The 19968-nt window shown below is 45.8% G+C and overlaps 1 protein-coding gene across 2 annotated transcripts in view; it reads right to left on the reverse strand.

Moving 5' to 3' along the window:
- The window catches only part of LOC119450924 (CD151 antigen), a 315023-nt gene that overhangs the window by 38563 nt on the left and 256492 nt on the right, over positions 1-19968 (reverse strand). The window contains exon 3 of one of the 2 annotated variants that reach the window (XM_037714390.2): positions 16211-16444. The exons of the other annotated variant lie outside the window; for it this stretch is intronic. The gene's annotated coding sequence lies outside the window, so the exon portion shown is untranslated. The remainder of the gene's footprint in view (positions 1-16210; positions 16445-19968) is intronic. 2 annotated transcript variants of the gene reach the window in all.

The raw sequence follows: 19968 nt of genomic DNA on the forward strand, positions 1-19968 counted from the left end.
ACCTTTTTTTTTGCTTTAAATTCAATTTTCTTGACGAGTTCCAAGAAAATAGAATTTCGAAGTTTACAACTCCCTAAATTTAAACCAACAACACATATTGCCGTTCTGCAAACTGCAACTAGTGAACATCTAAAGCGCAAAATTTTCTTATATGATTTTTAGCTTATACGTGAAATTGCTACAATGTTTTTGCATGTTTTGCAAGTATCCTACTCACAAATTATTGATGTATTTCAGAGCAATGTGAAATTCATCAATCTTGCCTGCTCTGGACGGCTAAACAGGTTTGGGTTTGCAGAAATATGATATCGCTATTTGGTAGTGAGTTATGGAGTTGGAAACAGTGAGCTGAAATTTTTACTTCAAACGTGCCATTTTCAACGATTTTTTAGAAAAATTAAGCAAGCCCTAACTGACACATTAAACCGCTGCGGTCACGAGATGTTACATTTTTCTTCTAAACTAAGCAAAGGTCATAAAACGTAGTGGAGTGGTTGCCGCGAAATACGATTTATTTTAAGTTTCAGCAGCGAAACTCTGACATGCTTTCATGCTGCGTTTCCTCCGGCTGGAGTCATGGCATGTTAGACGCGTCACTGATGAAGCACAGCGTGAAATGCTGCCGGTTCTGCTGTCTAAAAAATATACGTGCAATAATTCGGAATATGACCATTTGATTCTTTTGCACCAGGCACCGCCCTGGTGGAAAGTCATATAGAAAGTCATAGTGGAATTCTTTAGCGAACTCTTTAAGGCCAGTGAATGGATCAGTCGTCTCATGGTGCGAGCTTCCTCGAGCAAACGAGGCACCGGAAAGGATGGGAACACCGGAGAAGGTGGATCTTCCGAGCCTGCGTGATCAGTGTAGATGTGCTGGTACCAGTTACAGTGTGGGACATGTGACAAAGCGTTTTCTTTCTCAGTTTAGGAGAACTGTAGAATGCCTGTGTGTAACTTACGGCCATGCCGCTGTTTCGTGTTCGCATCGAATGTGTGTGAGGGACCCATCAAGCAATCGCAGGTGCTGCGGTTAAACATCGAAAAATTAAATGGTCGTGCGTAAAAACGTGTACAAAAATGCAAAGCAGTGATGCAAGGCAAGCCAACTTTCATGAGGTAAAGGGCTGTAGTAGAGTAACCCGACATGGCGATTAATGACTGTCTGCATCAAGTTATTTCGTCTCGACGGTGGGACAGAGGCGTCTCTGAGCAGCGTACAATTACTGCTGTTTTACGTCAATCGACCCCGTCCGGCGCGATCAAATTTCTGGAGATTCGATGTGCGCCCCAGCGTAATCAGGGCCGCACGTGGCCGAACACAGGCACAGCTAAGCATCGCTTAAGGAGCGGCCCTAAAGAGATTCAGAGCTTTTCAATAGAAATAAGAGCCTTCCACAGCGATACCTGGAAATGAGGCGCAGCGAGCAGGGATAAAATAGAAAGGACGACGGAGCCTCGAATCAGTCGACATTCCAGGGCGTCCCCTCGCGCCAAAGTGTAATCGAACGCCTCGATGTCCCGAAAGCGCGTCGACGAGTAGGGAGGCGCCTCCTGTCGCAATTTACTTCGACAGGAGGCTGTGGCAAGAAGGAGGAGCTCCACGTGAAGAAGCAGTCACGTGGCTTGACACAAGTTCGGCGCGGCGCGGCTGATACCCGACAGAGGTGAGCGCCTGGCGACACAAAAGTCACTCGAGCTCATCACGAACTAAAAAAAAGAAAGAAGGAAAGAAAGAAAGAAAAAAGAAAGAAAGAAAGAAAGAAAGAAAGAAAGAAAGAAAGCGCACTAGGCGCTTCGAGCTACCAAGTAAAGGGACAAAGCCAATCTTTTCCACGGACTGTTCGATGACTTGTTTGCTTGCCTGCTTGTTTGTTTGAGCTGGCCTATCTTTGCTATGCACTGTTTGTCTAAGAGAGTAGGAGTAGCGGGCAACAAGCCATGATGCCATCATCTCTCCTACACATCCATTTATTAATAATAATAATAATAAAAGGGCAAAGGCAGCGCGGGCCATCTGCGGCGCAAGAAGACAGCGGCCCCGCGATAAAGAAAACATCCTTAGCGTATTGCAAGCACCGCCCTGCGTGGACTACAGCGACTATTGCTCCGAATGGCCTCACGCGTGCCGGGATAAATGCGTCGGACAAGAATGATGATGCGGGAACGACGCTGACCTCGCCGCACGCGCGCTGTCCCGCACGCAGTCAAGCACGTGCTGTGGTCCCACGTATACTCTACTTAATTACGCCCACCGGGATACGCGGACATAAAGCTCGCCCGCATTACGCAGCACCCTAACCTCGAATACGAGTTCCTGAGATATCTTCAATACAAGTTCCTGGGACCGGCTTTAACCCTTCGCGAATTTAAATCGAAACCGATGATTGAAAAATAAAAATGCCACTCCTCATTATAAGCCAGCCATACGGCACCTTACACCATTCGGCAAATCACTTCTGCGGAATGCCGCAAGGTGGAGCAAGTATCATGAAAGTTAGAAGTTGTCATCCACCCGAACGTAGCACGAAACTACAAAGGAAACCCGCGAGGGTTTCTCAGCAGAAAGAACGCTTCGCAGTTGATCGTTCTGATCCGGGATTCGAACTCATCTCTACTGTCTCAGCTCACCAGGAGGCTAGCTGATCGCAGCGCGAATTAATCGACAACTCGAAACACAGGAAACACGGTTAAATACGTCAAATAAGTTTGCAATCTTTCGCAGCTTCGTGCTACATTAGGGTGGACAACTTTTGCCTTTCATAGTCGTGTCCTTATGCAATCAGTTTTCAAAGAAATTCAATCATTTACGAGAGACCATTTTGTCGTCACAGAACTAAAACCCCTTGAAGTACATATCCGATGGCATAAGACGACGTCGCAATCCCGGATGCAGCGCGAAATGCGGATGGTTTACAGATACTGGCGTATGCGTAGGCCAGTGCAGCGACACATCTAGGCCAAAATTTAGCGAAGAAAAATGCACAATTATCATCTTCATTGAGGAGACGAGCAGTGATGTGCTATCAACCCCACAGCAAGTAATACAAATGGTTAAGCAATATTAATACCTAAAATAAAATTTGTGGCTTGATGGGAAATGCGCTTGCGTGATCTTCTGCTGTGGATATATAACTAGGCAAAATGTTCGCAATAAAGATTAGTTGCGAGCAGCGCTTGTCCCGTGCGTCGGTGTATTCTCTTGTCCCGTCTTGAAACTGCGCTTAGCAGTACTCATTTGTTAGCAGGCAACTTGAGTCACTGGGTAAATGTGCCCCTGCGTATATGCGCATCGTGGTTCAGAAGAAAGCAAGTAGGGGCTCTTTTCTGCTACCCCTATGGCACCGCACCTCAACGCCTACGTATGTGCCCGAACAGACAACTTACACTCTACATTTACACAACACTAAAATAATAAGTGAAATCTCTATCAATAATCAATTTCTTATCACGAAATTACACATTCGCCATCAGTTGAGTGCTAATCGCATTGAAGTAGATAGTAGTCATGCTCAAGGAATGCAGTCTGCCCAATTTTTTTTTTTCTTTTTCTGTATCCTTTTGGGTAATATCATCGGTCGTTCAGCTGCACCGAGGTAGCGCACTACAGTCAGCCGCCCCCGTGGACCATCTGCACTTCTTTCTCTTTGTCCGGTGCTCAGCGCAACGTGTCTGTCCGCGTGACCCACGCATCGGCAGCTCTGGTGACCCGCGCAGCCGCGAGGTGCCTCTGCTGCGGCGTTGTCGGTCAGTCGGTCAAGGTGAGCTGCGCGCTATTGAACGGCCGCATACCTGGTCGTTGCCACGGGCAACCGCCGCCGCGCTCCTCGGCGGCGAGCGAGTCCTCCCCTCGCGGGATGCCTGCGGAGGGAAGCGGGAAAACGTGCCGGGGTCACGGCTCCGCCTTCCTCCGGACGAGCCGCATGCCCTTGTCCCCCCCAAACTCCGTTCGCACACATCTGACCTCTTTCCGATTGCACTTTGCGCCGACGTGTGCTTCCCTAAAGGCCTCTAGACTGAAGTGTCTCCCGAGAGGACACGCGGAATGCCCAGTATGCGAACCGGAGGCCGGATGATTTACTACAAAGACATGACACGCAACTCGGGGCGAAGCGTCGACGATCAGAGTAACACGAAGTACCCAATGCATGTGCGTGGCGCGTCGCATTTCACTCAAGTGAGCAAATTAGTCTGTTCAGATTGCGAATAGAAATGGAACGGATGGCGCTGCGGACCGCAGAAGAGCGCAAACTTAGGCTGGCTTGTTCATGTTGTGGCTAAATACAGTAGCAGTGCCAACACAGGAAGAGACAGTAAGAGACAGGAAGAGAGCGGTGTGGATCAGAGGGAAACGAGGGATAGCCGATATTCTAGCTGATATTAGGAGGAAAACATGGAGCAGGGCAGGCCATGTAATGCGTAGGATGGATAACCGGTGGACCATTAGAGTTACAGAATGGATACCAAGAGAAGGGAAGTAGAGGACTAGGCAGAAAGCTAGGTGGGGTGATGAAGTTATGAAATTTGCAGGAGCAAGTTGGAATCAGCTAGAGAAAGACAGGGGTAATTGGAGATCGCAAGGAAGAGGCCTTCATCCTGCAGTGGACATAAATATAGGATGATGATGACAGCAGCAGCGCAAAGAGTAAGATAAACGGGCCAAGCACCGTTCGTTGTTTTTTAAATTATTTTTTATGTCTCGTGTGTTGTCACTCTAGTTAGCTAAGTTGCCGATCGTCGCTTTGAAGACAGCGTGGTTTTAATATAAACGTCATCGTCACCATCATCATCACAATTTATCTCTAACTACTTCCAGTTTGGAGCCTATGTTCACACATTTAAATCTCGTCGTTCCAACTAAGCCCTTTCCGCCTTCCACTACGCGTTCGTTCCCTTAAAGCCTATTATGTGATTGTATGAAGCCATCCGCGCTCCCGTCTTTCTGGCTCTCAGTTTCACGGCTACCATTTTCTGATCCATAGCTTGTTGCACTATGCTTCGGTTCCTCTTAAGCTTGCTTATAAATATTCCAACTCTTTCCTCTCAGAAAGGTACTAGCTGTATGTATTTCACCCTCTTCATGTGTACAAGTATGCGTCGTTCTTTAGGAATTATTCTAACAGATGTGTGCTGGCAAACAGTATTGTATATATACGTACACTCATTTCCAGATACAGCAATGGTAAACAAAACACAACGTGATCGGCGCAACATTGTATTTCGCGCATGCTATACTCGCTGAGCCACTGAGCAACGCATTGCCCAGTGTTTACTGCGTTTTGGGGCACTCAGTGTTCACCCTCGGAATATCATGCCATTTTATTTTGTAGGCCTTTCCGTCGGATTGGTTTTTTGATGATGATGAATAAACATTTATTAGGCCCAAAATATATTGGTGGTGCCCACAGGCACCAGACGGGGTGGTTCCCTAGTTACGGGACCCATATGTTCCCAGCAGCTCCTGGCCCCTGTCAGTCAGCGCGAGCTGAATCGGTAGGGCGGGGCTGGTTAACAAGGTCTCCCATCGCTCAAGGGGTTGGGGATTGGGGGTATTGGCGGGAAGGGGAGGAGGGGGGGTTTTGAGTTCTGTGCACTCGGCCAAGATGTGCGGCTTTTTTGAAGTAGCATATATTTTCGCCATCTAAACAAGAACCAGGCCAGAAACATAAATAAAGCAAGGTAGTGAAATTTTTCACTATATATAACAAAGCCGTCTGTCTTAAGTACCTAGGATTACATGTGTAGCTTTGTTCACTTCTGGATACTAATATTCTCTTAATCATTAGTTGAAGACAAGCACTGATTTCAGCCTCTTCTCCTTCCTCATCTTTCTTAAAAGCGCTGTAATTATGCAGAATATTCGAAGGCAACTTTAATGCCGCCTCAGACAAGTAGCATGTGCTAGGTTGCAGTCTATACAAGGATGCGGCAGAAGTGCCTTTCTTGAATGTTCCGGAACGCTTGAGGACATTTTTGAATTTTCTGTGAGAACGAATTATCTGTGCACCATGTTTCGTAAGCTATTTTTATTTAGAGGTTTCCGAGAGGGCATTTCTTTATGCGCTTACCTGTTTCTCTGTGTCCGGTATTTTTGGCATAGTACTGTGATTTATGAACGAATTGAAGAACCAGAATGGGCTAGCGACGAGGTGCTAAGTCGTAGCGATGTGACCGCAGTAGAATTAAACGAAACGCTGTAAATAGGAGAGCAATTGGGAGGGCTTCGTTTTCGTGCTTGTTAGGTTTTCTTTTGGTTTGTGAGTATTTGTGGTGGCTTTCCGTTATCAAAGCGCGAAAGGTGCGGTCGTTGGTTGCTATAACTCACAGGAAAGTGAATAAAACCCGCACACAAACAAAAACAACTCCCCCTTCCACCTATTTGGATCTTTTATGGGCATTCGAACAGTGAAACTTCTGAATAAAATACAAATATTCGAGAAAATGCTACCTTCGAATATAGAATCGAATATAAATGATTTCTTAATTTCGAAATCAATTGAACCATAACGTCTGTGTGGAGTCCGTCTGCATACAAAATAAAGCTTATTTACTTTCTTGGACACATGAATGTAACCCTGTCCATGACTTATCGTTTGGTTAAGTGAGGAACTGCGAACTATAAATAGCTGTCTTTAGTTATCTGGTGCACTCTGACACTGAAAGGCGTAAATGAAACAAAGGCATCGCACGTCACCATGATGCACGTTGGGTGCTGTGTACGGCAAAGCAGTTAAGTAGCACATAATATAGCCCCACGGAGTTTCTTTAACTGGAGGCAAGCGTGGTGAGACTGTGGAAATAATAACCGGCTTTGGCCTAAATCGAGACAAGATATTCGCACGCTGCCTGCAATTAAGGGATAAGGAGTGTTATTTTGCACAGAAGGTAATGTTAGCATATATGTCACGTGCTTTTGCTGAAGTGTATAAATATTAGTTTGGAGGAGTCAAATTTTCCTTGAAATCTGTACGCACTAGTGTCTTTTTCTTCCCCGTGTACAGGCACGGACAAATGTTGTTAGAACACGGGATCTGCGAGCGAGCTTCCGATCGACGGGTAATAAAATAGTTCGAAAGCTATCAACTGTCTACGAGATCGGGCCTGCGTGCATGCGTGACCCTATTTCTAGCTTGCCCCCAAGCCTGCTAGAGGGCACTGGGGTAAAGTTTGACCACAACTGCATGCCGTGTTCCAGCATGTCATGTTGGCAGCTAATAAAAGACGAAGACAGAGAAAGAAAAACACAAAACGACGACATGTGTTTTTCTTTCTCTGTCTTCGTCCTTTATTAACGGTAAGCATGACATGCAGTAAACACCAACGAGGCCTTATTGAAGTTCTTCTGCCGTGTTCCAATCCCTTTTGTCCTAACCCTGTACCTGCGATGCAATCACGCTTGTGAAATCTACCTACAAGTGAGACACTCTTGATGAACTACATAAACGTTTCGAGCAGGAGTCATCAGTTCCCGTGCGCTTGCTCAGGAAGTGGTGCCTCTGTGCAACAACTGCGGCTCTCCTGCAGCTGATTCGTTCGGAGCAGTCCCCAATTGCATCGGTTGTTCCCCCCCGAGGCTCCAATAAGTACGCTTATCAATTATATACTCGAAACGAACATTGGACAATCTGGAACAGTTAATTTTCAAATCAAATAGGAATGGCCAAGCAAAAAAAAAATTGGATTCCTAATCGAAAATTCAAATAATTCCCACAACGCTAGTTCGTTTTTTATGTGTGTGCGTGTTTTCTTGCTCTGCCAATAGGAATTAGACCAGGTTTGAGCGTCCACGGCAAACCCTACACAGCAACACAAAATCAGTTTGAAATCATGAAGTACTGTTTCAAGAATGATCCTTTTTTATTACTTATTTTTTATTATGTAAAGAATGGTTTTCAAGTAGCGGGGAATGAAAGCCAGTGTGTCAGTTTTTTAATTTGGGGGAAAACCGCAGCGTCGGTACCTCCGTGTTAACAAAGTACTCTCACAACTTACAAATTATATTCGAAATTTTATTCTATTTCTGTGTGAAGAGAAGTTCTGAATACTCGCAAGGTAGATTTTTTGGTATCTGCAGCACAGAATGAAATCTCTTGTTGTCAATAAAATCTTAATTAATCTAGAGCAGGCGCTTTGTAAATTTTGACGTCATGGACACCTGATGCGGGAACTTCAGACTGGCGGCGCCACCAGATCGATCCATGCTTATACAGTGAGCGTACTTTATCAATTTCTAAACTATAAAACATGCCATCAGATGCGCTATTTGGCAAAGTCTTACTAGGGCCACTTCGACATTCAATTGGGGGCTAAAAGGACTTCCAAAATGAGTCTTTTCATGTAGTAATTATCGTCAGTTCTACACACTACAGCAATATGCTTCCGCCTGGAAACACCTTAATGCAAAGTAGGACCCCTGGTAACTTAGCTGGTGTAAGAATGATTCTTTTGCAGAAAAGCCTTTTTATGGAAAAGAAAAACAAATATCGACCAGGTTTCCCATTTTAAACGTCATATATATAAACATCAAGGAATGTATAATATTCTGCAATTTCAATTTCAGCTGTAAGGCCTCTCTTCAATCTCCTGACAAACATTTGTTTCGCTTCTTATAAAGTGAGGCCATTTGTGGCTGCGCCTTTTACGATGTATACTTTCACGCCTTACGAGAAACTACCGGCGGTGCTACAGCCGACAAAAAAATTAGTTCGCGAGAAATATTTCATCAAATGACGTTTCGTGTTCTACTGAAGCACGTCAAAAAAAAAAAAAAACTTCAGGGCAATTAGCGTGGTGCGAAGCACTTTCTATAGTGGCTCCTTATTTAAATGAACAAGCCATATATAGATAGCTCAAGTGGTATCACCCATATAATCTGGTTCCTTGGTCGTGGCATGTTTACATTGGAGCAGGAGCAGCTATGGAGGCAAGCGGCAGTTCCTCTCCTATTGTCCACTCATTCCACCAATGAGCGTACCTGCGCTCCAGCAGCGCTCCAGCAGCGCAGTAGCTGCGCCTTTAGCGTCTGGAGAGGGCCAAGCTTCGGACCATTGCGGATGATGTAACCTTCGTGCCCAGAAGATCCAGGACTCCCAAATTATCGTATGGGCACGTCACTGGCTTAAAAGGAACCTTGACTACACAGATAATACAGATTGGCGATTTTCATACCTCTAAGTGGTCTGATCACTTAACACCCCTCCAAAACCTATATTGAGTCTCGTAATTGAGTCTTATTTCAAATTTTATTAATTACTGCATATATGCTCATGATATTGGATATTTTAGACGTTATTAGGTCTAGTTCAAGATTGTACACTAGTTTTCCGGATTTATAGGCGGGAAATTTAGTTTTCAAGGTGGGCGGAAAAATTGAAAATGATCTTGCGGAGAGTTTCCCATATAATGCTTCGCATTAAAAATTGCAGATGGTCGAGTGCCAAGGTTGGAAGAGTTCACATGCTATAGCCCATATTGTTAAGAGTCAGTTATACTGCGGAAGTAGAAGATGCTGAAGTGTATAGCGGTGAAGAGGGCAAACATGGCCAATCCCCCTCGAGGGTACGAGCCATGTTTTGTGGGTCCGCCATCTTTGTTGTTGTGGCCCCGCTTTTAGCCTCCTTGTAAGTAGTGTAAGTAAATCCCCTTTTCTGCAGATCACCCCGTATTTGTTGAGCCTCAAAGGAAGATTTCAGTTGTTAGTCAGCCATGTGTGGTGTTGCCTATTGTCCATCCGGTCTGCAAATTTAGTATGTACGCTACAGCAACATACAAAGCTTTTTGTTGATAGCAACTGAAGTCTCGAAGTCTTCGAGAGTTCTGTGTGTCGCCGCCGCGGCGACATGATCTTTATAATCAGTGTGACGTCCATCTTCAAGCCACCTAGACAAACAGAGAAGGTTTTTAACGAAAACTGGAGTGGTTTGCCGGCCTGCTCGCTAATATGCTAAACTATCAGATATGAAATGGCGCGCACAGACGTACAGAAAGCACGCGACAACAAACAACATGCAAAATAATTAAAGCGTCTCCTTGTCCATCTTTCTTAACGCAGTGCTGAGCTTGTTTACAAGTTTCTGTTATCTTCCGCAATGCCGCCAAACCGGCATGAACTCGGGCGACTTAGTAATTCATAGTGAACTTGTAAGATTATCGTTATCAACGGGACATATGGAAAAAACAAGTACAATTAACAGCGCTGTGTTTGTTGTGTCTGTTTCTCTGCCTATCTCCCGTTCGTAACGCGTTTTTGTAAGTTTACCATACAGACAGTGCTGGTATAAAGGCATTGATTGTACAGTTTCACTTTCTATATTAGTAAGCCGCATTTGCGACTTCAGCAGGTTTTATTTATGCGCTATAAAACCCATTTTTCTTGGGTCTGCAAACAAAATTGCAAAGCCGTGGGGGGCTGTTATACAGACACGGCAGTGTTGTGCCCGGTGGCAGTGTTGTGCACAGTACCCATCGGCGTATGCCTTACTGCATACGCCGATGGGTACCGTGCAGTCATTAGCTGAGTCGGCGTCCATGGAGCTCCGGGTTGAAGCAAATAGGCGGAAAGGGCGCACGACGGGCGATCGTGCGTTTCCTCCCGGCGGAGCGTATGCGCACGTCACGTGAATCATTGACGAGAACCCCGGCGGTCGCGCGTGCGGTCGTTACGGGTTCAGGCACGTATTGCGGCTCCCGAAACACGGAGCGCCAGTTTTTGCAGCCGAGAGGCCCTGCCGTGACGGCGGCATTGACCGTCAGGGCCCTAGTGCATCGGCAAGCGGCTTAGCCTGTGCAATTGCAAATGCGCAGTGTCAGCACGTGCCAATTAGAGCGGCCGGCGGCCAATCACGGTGAGGTTCGGCACACATCTTCGCTCCCAAGAATTGGGTATAGTCTTGAGTCGTTGGATGTTTTTTAGCCGTGACAGTGTCCTTGCTCTGCTTCGTGCGCCGCTAAGGCGCTTGTAGCACTGTTGTGGAATGCGCGCCTCAGTAAGACTCTGTAGATAAGTTGGCGTAGGCGTGAGTGCCTCTCATCACCTATAGCACCTGGAGAAAATTGGCCAGCCTATTGTTATGCTAACTTCCACACTTCTCCTTAAACCATATGTCTATCTCTCTTGGTCAGGTGGGCGGTACATTCGCTACCAATGGTCCCCATTAGGTAACCACTCTTCCTGGCATCCACTGTAGTGGCTTTGCACCGATGACGTTCTACTCATGGAGAGCAGGACAGCTGTGACTGCATTGAGCGGCGGACCAGGCGCGCGCATGCGTCTGGGGTTCTATTATTGTACACTTAAAAGAAGAAAGCGAGACAGCTGTCCTATACTGCACTCGGCCTACCTACCCTCCCTTGTTGATGTGGTTTCTGTTTGGCGCTACCTTCAGTTAAGCGTATGTGTAACACACTATAGGCACTAAAAAGATTTACTTGAGGTAGCTGAATTTATTTCATTAGCGTGTAAAAGTGAGCCAGGTAGTTGATGTTCATTATAACGACAGCGCGAATGAGACGGCGGCTCAGTGAACAGATACAAACAGCACAACCACTTAACTTAAACTGACAGTTTATTGTAATCTGAAACGAATAAATACAAGAAAAGTCTCTCTGCGTGCGCACGATCATACTGCTAATATTCACCACATCTTTCAAGAACGCTGATTTAGCCATCAAATAAGTTGATAGAAGAAGCGGAAATGCAAGATCCATGGTTCGTCTTAATGTGGAGATCCTCGATGATTTCACGTGCTCTTCGATTCATCTGCCTGATCGTGACATACGCCCTTTCAGAAAGGGTTTACAACCACACGATGAACCGACAATGCCATGACAGATGTGATGAAGGGGTGCCCTTTGAACTGTCCTATATGTTTCTATTCCCCAGGTCGGCGTTCCACTTGCGATTCTATCATAATGAATTTATTTCGTTTACCGAGATCAGTTAGTTTCATTCATTAACACCATTTATTTTTCTTTTCATCATTATTTTTACTATTATTGTTATTTAATGCAACAGAACCATCTCAGCCACGCCGAGCTTTGAAAGATTGGTGTGGGCTGACGACAGCTCGGGCTTCGGCGTCGCTACCGTACATCCAGCGCTATAATTGGTTTTTCGCTCGTTAGGCCCGAACGGCGTCCAACAAGCGTCCCTGTAGAGCGCCACGGGCGAGAAGCCGTGGAGAAACAAAGCGAGCAGCGGAGGTCACGCCCTGCGTGTGGCCCTACTCCCACGGTCGCGCGCTCTGACACCGCGGTGCCGCAGGCAGTTTCCGCTCTGCCGGATACACTGACTCGCAGTGACTCCTCCATACGCCGTCGTTTGCTATACCCCGGCTGTCCCCGCTCCTTGACGAGCAGTGCTAACCGGCGTGTCGTCTCGGTTCGTCCTCGTCACGAAGGTTCAGTATATATTGAAGCTGCTACGTCCACTCTGGAAGCACGGAATCTCGTGCTCACGTTTGATTTCCTTCTTTTTTAGTATAATGCTCTTTTCTTTATTGCGTCGGTAACGTTAATTGTTGTTGCGTTTTTTTTCTTTTTTGCGTAGCATACGGAAGTTTACAAGAGCACATTCTTATTTTTTGGACTTTTTGTCTTTATTCTGTTTTTTTATTCGCATATGCATTAAGTTGTGTACTTTGTAATGAGGTGTTATTATTAAAAAGTCAACAAAACACTCAATGACATCCTGAAGGTTTAGTAAAATGAAGGAGTAAATCTCCGAGCCAAACGATGTGGACTAATAAGCTTGCTCTGGGCATATCTTCTTCCTCAAAATTTATTAATTTATTTATTTACCCAAAAGGCCATAAATTAGCACTAAGTTGAAGCACACGAGTGGTAGCGAAAAACAAAGAATAGGCAAATGAATAAACATTATTACGATGTGCGAAAGTGTAATCTAAAGAAAGAAGTGGTCCTCTTCGGCACTGCTAAAATACAAACAAAGCACCAAAGTGCAGGAAAAAACAGCGCCACAAGTGAAGCGATGAGCAATGTTCTGAGAATCCACAAGAGGTGCAGAAGTGAGAAGGTTAGATATTTGGTACGTTTGTAAATACGCCGTGTTTTCTAATTGAATCAGCAGTCTCGTGGGAGCTGAGTGGAGTGAATAAACACAATGAGGGCAGCATTGCGGGCAAGTTGGTAGTCGATTAGTAAGGTGTTATTGCGCGACAAAAGGACATGGACGGCAGAGAAAAATACACACACCAAGCGCACGAGTGTTGCGCTTGGTGTGTGTATTTTTCTCTGCCGTTCATGTCCTTTTGTCGCGCAATAACACCTTAGTAATGAATAAACACACTCGTGTGGTCATATAGCTAAGGCTCTTTTTCTGAAATCGTGTTCCGCTTACGGAAATATCCAACTGCTGCTTTGATATCAAAAGTTGATAGCTGGGAGAGACGATAACAAACTCTGTAAAAATTTTGAATGAATCTTCTTCGACCATTGATTTCACCTGTCTGTCTTCACTAACATTTCGTTGTATATCACAAATTTTTCCTACGATGTCTTTTCGGAACCTTTCATTGCATGGCGTTTAGCTCTTTGATCGACATCAAAGTACGGACGCTGCGGCCGAATTTGATCCCGCGACGTCGTTTTTAGCTGCGCAACGCCAAAGACATTAAGCTACCACGGCGGGTAAACGCGGAAGTGACTGGTCAGTCTACTACCTGAAGAAAATAGCCGATCCGAACACGATATTGGCAGATTTATACACGCATGACTTATCATAAAGACCAATACGATCGATTGAGTTACTTGAATATATATAGTAGAGAAAATATTGGCAACTACTTTATTGCCTTCTTCTTCACAAAGAGTAAATTGTGCCCAAGGTAAAGTACGAACACATGAGGCGAAATGGGTGCATAGCAGCTGGAACACAGTTTTTGCAAATATGGCGGACAATTTAATAAAGAAAGATTACTGCAGCAAGGCAGCACGATCCCCATTAGATCAGTCGGAGCAACACGGTGGCCCACGTCCTTTTTGGCACAACGACATGTGTCAAATCACGAGCCGGCATCAAACTTATTTAAAACAAGAGCACGAAATAGGCTTCGTGTGCGATTGAACGAAGTTAGCAGACGGCAGCAATAGCCTGGGAAGATTTAATCACATTTTTGGCATAACGAACCAGGAAAAAAGAAGAAAAAGAATGCTCAGATAATAACAGAGGGTCCCATCTTCCTGTGCCCATAAGCGCGTTTATTGATCGCTCTGTCTGCGAGAGAAAAGCAGTTATTCTTGCTCCTTTTATATTGATTGATTGATTGATGAGCGCCAATAAACCTGGAGGAGCGTTGTCATCTGCACTAAAGCCTTTGTACAATATTGAGACCTGGGACGTCTGACACTAGTTTAGCGTAAACAGCATATAAAAGAAATGTGGGCAGCTGGCACTAGTGGTGCAAGGCTGGAGTAAACAGCGAAGCTGGTGACCTACCTAGCTTCATCTGGGCTTTACTAGTCTTGGCGTGTTTAGCAGCAGCGACTTCGGCGCGATACTTCGGATTAGCACGCAATCACCGCATTCGTTCTCGGCTGGCGGCACGACGAGCTTCCAACTGAGCGGCTTCTTCTTCGGGAGTTTCTTACTTCTTCGGCCGTCCCATGTTACATTTACTCAGTGCGAAGTCTTCGAGAGTTCTGTGTGTCACCGTCGCGGCGACATAATCTTTATAATCAGTGTGACGTCATTGTCAAGCTTTACAAAGTGTTGTCATGACTAAGCAAAGCAAGAATTGCGGCGCGAAGCAATGACATGGCTGGGCGAAGCTGGGCAAGTGATTGCTAGCCGACCGCATTGACGGAGCGGGTCTGCTGGAACGCGGTGTCGGCATTGGAACGTGGTGTAGGTGTTGCAAGCGGCGCTAACAACGAGCAGTGACACCATCGCTGGCGCGGCGGCGGAGGATCGTTACCGGAGCTAGGAGAAGCGAGGCGCAGCTTCGACTCTGCGCCGTCGCTTGGCTAAGGCTTCCTCGGCTCTCTGTGCAGGATCAGCTTGACGCCGGCAATTGTATTCTTGTTTGGACAAGCGGCGTGATTCCCAGAAAGCGGCCTCTTCCTCGGGTGTGTGGTTGTTCCTCGGTCTCCCTATGGCTGCTACTACCGCATAGTAACTCCGCCTTCACACCTGCTACACGGAACGTTTATGGCAAGCGGAGCAGACGAGCTGCGCGCAGTGTCTAGGCGCGCAGTCTTGCCAAGCTGTCGCACAGCTTGTATGGGGTTGCTAGGCAACGCAGTGGCGTCATAGCTCGGCGAGGTTTTGCGGCTCGCGGCACAATTTACAGCCGCTTAAAGGGGCCCTGAACCACACTTGAGGTGAAAATAGGCTATTTCAGAAATACTCTGCCGCAAAAAGTACTTCAATGCGTTCAGCAGAAGCGGAGTTGTTGGCAATCAAACACAGCCTCAGCTGTGCTCCTCCTTCCCCCTTCAATGCCTTGCACTGCGAAGGCTGCGGTGGAGTTGGGTGCGGCCACAACGCTCCGCCTTCAAAACATCACCGTGGCCCACAGTTCAAATTTCCGATTTTGGTGCCTACGCCACGCTAAAAGTAAGCCAAACGCGGTTGTCTTCAGAGAGCGGCAGTGCGCTTAGCCAGTGGACTCGTGGCGGCACATCGCGGCGGCCATGGTGTAGCCAACCACAGCGACCAATAGCAGCCACGTATGGGAATGCGCTTTATTACGAAATAAAGCTTCCAGAAGAGAGCGAGGGGCAGGCTTCTGTTTGAAAAGAGAGCGATTGATAGAAAGGTGACTTCGCGCTCCGCTTGCGAGCTCCACGTACCGCGTACGACAGCAAAACTTGGCTGAGATGTTCACGGCAGCGTATGCTACCCGCGGACTATGTTATTTCACCAAGCCCGAGGGGTGGTTCAGGACCTTATTAAACAGTTCCGATGTTAAAACAATCTTTACTTTCATTCCTCGGAGTTGTGATCGTTTTTGGTTGCAATGAATTGTTAAAAGCAAAGAATCAATAAGAAATATGTTTGGTTTCGAAAAAAAGAAAGCAGTAATTTTCGGTTTCGTTGCACGGCGCCCGTGGTTTTCTGTTTCCTCGTTTCAGTTCCCGATGAGTTTACATTGAAGCACGTTCGCCAGCGCAGCACATGTTACGAAACAGCGTTTCAGACCGGCCCTTGGCCACGGAACGCCCCCCGAAGGCGCCGCTATCGGCGCGCACTCACGTTGGGCGGCGGAGGCCCGGCGCTTGCCCACAAGCGCTTCACGAGTGCCGTGCGGACGGCTCCGGCTCGGACACCGAAGAGCAGGCGGTGATGGTGCCGCTGTCGCCTCTAGCAGGGGGTCGATTCCGCACCGACGGCAAAGAAACCGGGCCCCGGGAAACCGCTGAGCAGCGCTGCAGGCACCCACGGTTGCTTTCTTCTAGACTGATCCCAGGATCGGCCATGGCGCGCACTCTGCAGAGTAAAGCGAAACCGCGCCGCAGTTTATGTGACGAATCCTCCTCTTATTTTGTGCCGGTCATCGTTCGCAAAACGGACATGTCTTATTAAAATTGCTTAATACACTCTCGCCCTAGCAGTTCGAGAGAAGGAACGCTATATCTTTGTACTAGCCAAATTGTAACTTGTCGTGACATCATTTAACCAGTTTCAAACATCACGAAAAAAGCATTCGGTTGCACAGATCACTGATACGAAACCTAAATTACCTCGGCGCGCTGTAAATAGCGTGGATCCTTGAGGCTAACTTAGAGGCCGATCACAACGTGTTACGTTCTTAAATGCAGTGTTGGAACAAAATAATGTTTGATAACTTTTGATTACAGGGTCTTTCTTTTTCTACCGTAATTAGTGCTGAAGTGCGGTACCTTCCATCGCTCTGGCTGTCTTGTGAAACGTGTGGATACCTGTTGTACTAAGTGTGCTATAGATTCAGGTTCTGTAGTATTGCGTTTATATCGAGTATAAAGTTTACGCAAGAATCCGTTGTTATACATTTCATATTTTTTTAAATATTAAGTTTACCGGGACCTCCTATTCAAACACATGGGAACGGAAAGAATATTTTGCTTGGCAAACACTGCACTGTGCACCACTGCACGGTGAAAAATATATATAATCTAATAACTGCACGAAGCAGACTTTTTATTAGGCAGTAAAAAGAAAAGAGGGGTGGAGGGGGGCTATCGCAACATTTAAAAGAAAGCTACATTACCATTTTTTTCCTTTGTAACTCAGTAATAAAGAATGATATCACCATTTGGTAAACTACGGCTATTAAGGCACGCTAAAGTGGACAAAATTGATGTACTATACGCCCCTTTGAAGTATACTACTAACTTCTCACTAGGACATTTGTAAAACCCTTGTTAGCATTGTGACAATTTCACATAGCCTATAATCTCACACAACAAATTTGTTTGTTTTAAACGCTGTAACAGATTCACCTTCAAAAAAGCGCGACACCTATCTTTGATGCAGAATTAAGGATTTGTAAGCTTCGTGCTTCAATATTTTTGAAACTTACGAATTTTCTGTAATTTTTGTATGCATCAAATTTCTTCACTATAAGCGCTCTGACAGAATTAGTTAAAGAAAAAATTACCTGCCCAAGCACTCCGTACCGATGGTTAACCAGCGAAGCTGAAACGTGCGGCTATGACTGGGTTAAGCCCGATGGTGCAATTAAGTATTTCTCCATTATTGGTTGCGTCTTTGTGTTGCTTAAAGAGGTCACACACACATTCGGCTGCGACGGAGAAAACGACGTCACTGACGGTATGCCCGCAGTCCGCCGTTGTCACTTGGGTTCGATGCTCAGCGGCGTGGTTAGCAGCATTTGCCTGCTATTGCCGCTTGTGGTTCTTCGAAATTAAATTGCTTCAAAATTAAACCTGTCCGTTACGTAAGACAAGGAATGGCTCATACCCCTTAAGCAATGTCTCATATCACCGTAAACGCGGCCTCCTCCGTACGACGACAGAAGTGAAATTCTACGCTGGAATGATGAGCGGCAACGCAGCCAGCTGTGGAAGACGACGACGAACGCGGGAGCAGTGGCACGAGCGCGTGCCGAGCACGAGCCAGCTGCGGAAGAAGACGACGACGCTCGAGCCAATTGCTGCTGATTATCATGATAGTTTTCTGTACACAGGCGACGGACAGGCGCTTTTTCGTTTCGCTTGGACATATAAAGCTTCGCTTTAAAGTGTGCGATATCTACTCGTATCTTTGGTGCAGAATTAAGGATTTGTAAACTTCGTGCTTGAATATTTTTGAAATTTGACAATCTTTCGGCAATTTTTGTACACATCAAATGTGTTCGCTTTAAACTCTCTAACTGATTCAGTTTAAAGAACTGCGATATGTATCTTTTGTGCAGAATTAAGGATTTGTAAACTTCGTACTTCAATACTTGTGATGTTTACCAGCTTCCGACAATTTTCGCAACGAGGAAGAGGTTCTATATCAGAGTTCCGCTTCCACAGTCGCTAAAACTTATTCCTTTCTCTTAAATGAAACAAATTGTATTCAAATCGGTAGATCGGGTATCTCATGAGAGCACTTCTACAGTTTGGACTTCTTTGAATATGAAAATTGGAGGTCGCCCAGAGCGCAATCTTCCCCCTTAGGCTGAACTAATGTAAATCGGTTGTATATAATTAAATTGTTGTCGAAGCATACAAAACATGCGCTTTTTTGCATTCATGCTAACTGCTTATTGCGAAAGAAACGCTATCTTATTAATGAAATGGGCATCCGTCCATACATATGCCGTAGAACGTGACAGCAACTGAGATCTGCTGCTGGGCTTCCTTACGCTGACCTTTATAACTTCCTGCAAGCTAAGTTGCAAACATACAAGAGGCCCCTTCCGGCTTCGGTATAACATCACGGGACAACTTTACACTCGCGAAGGGCCATTTAAGAGCGAGTTTCTCCATTCGTTATACTGTTTTCAGTTGCGTAGCCAGACATTTCTTTTCGGGGAGGAGGCGGAGGGTGGGTGGGAGGGGGGGGGTGGGAACTAGTGAGAACTAGGATCACCTGAAAGCTACCTTCGTACGACTGTACGAAAATTTTTTGCCTGGCGGGTTTTACAGCAGACTAATCGATAAATCACGCTTAAATGTGAACTTACTTAAATTAGTGTGAATAGCATAGCACGGACAAAAACAATTAACACTATTTTGAACTGCGACTAAATATGATGAAGCATAGGTGCAAGTCGGCCTAGCTGGACAAAAAAAATATGGTGTTATGTCCGTGAATTTCGCACGCTTCTTCTCAATATGCATTTGCTTCGTATATCACTGCCATATTGCGAACTGCTTGAGAGACTAGAGCAGTTTGGGCTTGTTGGTACATAACGCCAGAGCAGTAGAGGAATACCAAGGACGCACAAGCCCTCGTGTGTCTCCCCTCCGTCCGTGTCTTGGTATTGCGCTATTGTTCTGTTGTTTGTGAGGATTAGTCGTCGTATTTGCAGGATTGCCTGTATATTACTTAGAGGGTTGAAATAATGGACTCCTCATGTCGTCGCCATCGCCTGTCGCGTTGCGTTGTATAAAAAAACTACATAAGGGCTGTAAGACAAACAGTGTTTGTATTCCTGCATTTTCATATAAAAATTCTTCATGCTGTCAATGTGGACGTCTTGTTAGATGTCTCTCTCGCTTTAGATTTACTATGCCATATCGTGCGGAAGTCCGTAGCATCTCCTTTTTCTTCATCTGAGAAATCTAATATTCCCGATTCCAAATCCATGAGGCATTCGCCACTCCAATTTTACAGTAATGTTTGTTTTTTATTGTGTGCGAGTGGCCAGCTGCGCAATAATGCTATCTAGCGGTGATGTAAGCTAGTCTCCTGCTCGCAACTTTGCCAATAGTTTGTAGCTTTTCGAAAGCTTTTTTAAGAGCACACTTGGTGATGATGTTCCTCGTTGCATGGCAGATTTACCTTTCGTAGTCGATCGC

This window comes from Dermacentor silvarum, chromosome 4, assembly GCF_013339745.2.
Source record: "Dermacentor silvarum isolate Dsil-2018 chromosome 4, BIME_Dsil_1.4, whole genome shotgun sequence".
NCBI classification, from domain to species: Eukaryota; Metazoa; Arthropoda; class Arachnida; order Ixodida; family Ixodidae; genus Dermacentor; species Dermacentor silvarum.